Source organism: Pinus tabuliformis, chromosome 5_2 (genome assembly GCF_031772625.1).
Source record: "Pinus tabuliformis cultivar Carrire ecotype Pingquan chromosome 5_2, CPIR1, whole genome shotgun sequence".
Lineage (NCBI taxonomy): Eukaryota > Viridiplantae > Streptophyta > Pinopsida > Pinales > Pinaceae > Pinus > Pinus tabuliformis.
Genome location: NC_142306.1, coordinates 145679091 through 145682926, shown reverse-complemented (window position 1 = coordinate 145682926; position 3836 = coordinate 145679091). Strand labels below are relative to the sequence as shown.

At 37.0% G+C, this 3836-nt stretch overlaps 1 pseudogene; it reads left to right on the top strand.

Annotated features, from left to right (window-relative positions):
• The first annotated feature begins 1251 nt into the window (after positions 1 to 1251).
• LOC149157943 (cytochrome P450 86B1 pseudogene) lies at positions 1252 to 2967 on the top strand (annotated as a pseudogene).
• The last annotated feature ends 869 nt before the right edge of the window (positions 2968 to 3836 follow it).

Below are 3836 nucleotides of genomic sequence, written 5' to 3'. Positions count from 1 at the left end.
TTTGAATCTACCAAGACTTGTAAGGCATCAAATTTTTGGATATTTTTTCAACTTTTACATTCAAAAAGAAATTTGCATATTGAGATATTTGATTTCTCTAGACTATTAGTAATTCCAAAATTAAGATGGATCGATGCTAATATTAAGTTTGACTAGAAAAAATATATCATAAGTAAGCTTTTTTTTTAATCTATTAAATTTTACTAGCTATTTAATTTATATGAATGTACTAATATTATTTTTTTAAATACAAAATACATTTAAAAAGTGTAATTTCTATTATATCTTTAATATAAATGACAATTTTTCATTGTCATATTCTAAATACTCTTAAAATGGATATTCTCCTAGCCATTCAAAATAATAAAAAGGGAAACTAATATTTTTAACCTCGAAGTTTTTCTAAAGATAATTTAAACTTAATAAAATTAGAGATATCAAATATTCGCATGTTTATAAAAAATTAGAAAATATTGAATTCGTTTATATATTAAAAAAAGCAACCCATTCTCAATTGTTTGAATGAATTTTAATGATAACCTCATATAAATATAAATATAAATATAAATAATTTTTAGTTATTTATTTATTTCAATTAGATGTAATACACCAAACAACAATTATTAGAGTAATTACTTATATCTCATACACCAATTTGGTGTCTGGCTTAGCTGTGACTTTAAAAATGGATATTATTATTATTTATTATATAGTAAGGTATACCATGTAATACCTTAAATCAAATTAAATAGTGAAAATGTTGATACACCAATTTTAATGTAATACCTTATTATTATTAATTTATTATAGTGAGCTAGAGAGGCTAAACCAAAGTTTGGTCTGAGTAGACGTTAACCACCACCATCATCATGAATTGCAAAATGGTGAGAGGTTATGTTCCGACATTTAGTTATGGAGATTTGGTTTCACATATCCTATGATTCAAACCTGGGCAGAATTATGTGGACAGAAATCTGTACGCCTGAAAGTTGTTTGAAAAAGTAAACCGGATGAACAAACCATTTAGTATCTTACCCGTGAGCATTTAGTATCCCACTAGTAAGTATTTATTGGGCACCAACTTTTGACACGGCCGACATAAAATGTAGTTGTGCATTATTCTGCGCGTGAAAAGGTCAAATGTCACGACGGTTTTCTAACGAACCCAATCTTTAAACCTACTTTCTCGCTTTCTTATAAACAGCGGCTGCTCTACTTTGATTTCCCATGGTTCCTTTATCTTCGCAACGATGGAGATCTTGTTGCACCTATTTCAATGTGCACTGGTCATTTCTGCAACGAGCATACTAGCTGCACTATTATGGCACCATATGATGCTCCAGAGGAAAATAAGGGGTCCTCCAATCTGGCCAGTGCTGGGTATGCTTCCCTCTGTGTTTCTTCATATAGGTGACATATATGACTGGACTACCCACGTTCTCAGCGAGTGTGGCGGAACATTGCAATTCAAGCCTCCTTGCCTGGCAAATATGTTTTCCTTCGTTACTACAGATCCCAAAAGTATAGAGTACATTCTGAAGACCAAGTTTGGGAGCTTCCCCAAGGGAAGTTATTATAAATGTATTTTCGACGATCTACTGGGCGAAGGAATCCTCAACACAGACGGTCAACAATGGGCTTGGGGAAGGAAGACGATGAGTTCGTTTCTGCACTCGCCACTCCATAAAAAACACATGATTGCCATAATTGATAGATCCATTCACTGCAAACTGCTGGTAGAGCTCGATGACGCATGCCGAACTGGTTCTACTGTGGATCTCCAGGAATTACTCATACACTTTGGTCTGGACAACATGTGTAGTATTGGTCTTGGAGTGGACTTGGGTTCCCTCGCTCCAGTTGGACGAGATGCTGAGATAGCAAAAGCTTTTCAAGAGGCCATGGATGCAACCGTCATGCGATTCATCATACCTAGTAGTATATGGAAAACAATGAGGTTTTTCGGCATTGGCACGGAAGGAAAGCTCAAGGCCTCTCTGCAAATAATTGATGAATTTGCTGCTGAGATGATCAGGATCAGACAAAAAGAATTGCTCCAAAATGATAAAAATGTCGAACGATGCGACATGTTGTCGAATCTCATGATGCTGCGTGGCGATAATGGTCGTTTATTATGTGATAAAGTGATCCGAGACACGTGCATCAACTTCATTCTTGCCGGCCGGGACAATACTGCCATTGCGCTCTCATGGTTGTTTTGGCTGCTTATTCAGCATCCAGCCGTGGAAGAAAACATTTTGTCGGAATTACGCCGGATCTTGGTCGCGCGACGAGGATCGAATCCCGGCGGCTTTACGGTGGAGGAGGTGAAACAGATGCAGTACCTGCACGCTGCGTTGTCTGAAACGTTAAGGTTATATCCCTCGCTCCCTATAAACTATAAGGAAGTGATAGAGGATGAGGTGTTGCCCGACGGGGCACGGTTGAAAAGGGGAACAAATCTCATATTCCCGATATATTCCATGGGAAGGACGGAGAGCATATGGGGAGAGGATTGCAGGGAATTCAAGCCCGAGAGATGGCTGAAAGAAGGCGTGTTTGTGGCAAAAGGGGGCTATAAATATCCAGTGTTCAATGCAGGACCAAGAGTTTGTCTGGGCAAGGATTTTGCGTTTTTGTCCATGAAATGGGTTGCGGCATCTCTGGTTTACAGATATCGTCTTAAGATGGTGAAGGATGTGATGGCTGAGACAAAGTTGGGAATAAATCTGTCCATCAAGAATGGGTTGCTCATCACCTTACACCGACGATCAGGAATTTGATTACAACTGAAAATAAATGCGTTAGGGAGCATGTCTGTTCTCTTATGGTATGGTATGCATGCATATATGATCCATTTTGTTTTATTCAATGTTGGTAGTAGAATGCTATATATAGCAAATTGTCCATCAATGTGTTAAGATTTGCACCTTTGCACAGAGCAGCGCATTGGAACATGATTAGTGAAGACCATAAGGAAGCAATGTGTGTTTTCCGTGCATCTTCTACTGTCCTCTGCTGCTGGTTCTGTTCTGAACTTTAATTTTCGTTTATATCATTATGTCATAATAAGATTTCGATGGTGTTGATGAACTCCGTCGTAGCATTTAATATTGATGTGGCGGTGTTTGTATCCGGTTAGGACAGGACATTCTTACCCTATTTTATAGGGTTAGTATTGGTTATTAAAATAAATAAATGTGGTATGGTAGTTTAGTTTCATCTTAAAAAAATGGAAAAAACAGCCTGAATAGCCAAATTTAATATTGTGAAGTATATGGTCTGTTATCTTAGTGCAAGAGCATCACTATGCTGCCATTTGTTACCAGCTACGATTTGTTTCAAGATTGCATTCACCGCTAGTCAGGCTCACGCTTTCTTTTCTTGTAAAGGATATGTAACATTAAGTATTATCAATCCACATAGAATGAAATAGTTGGAAAACTTTTGATATTACAGGCACAGCTTCCACCTTATCTTTTTATTGTGCCAAATTTTTATTTTTCTCTGTAAATAATTGTAAGTGAAACAACTACAAAAACAAAAACATTAGCCAACTAACCCTTTTGGGATGACTTTTATTTTATGACCCGCCTTTGAACATGAGGCAAAGGTGCCTGAAGTCCAAGGATGTTAGTGATGCTTTTTCTGAAGCTGGGGAAACAATGTCAAAGTAAAATAACTTCAATATACTATATGTTGACATTGTAATTTCAACTGCAGCAAAAAATTAAACAGCAGCATCAAACTATTTTCCTTATCCTTGCGATGCGATGAGATCGCAGATCGCAAATCGCAAGTATGCTTGGAGCATTCGTCGGTTCACTTGATTTCTC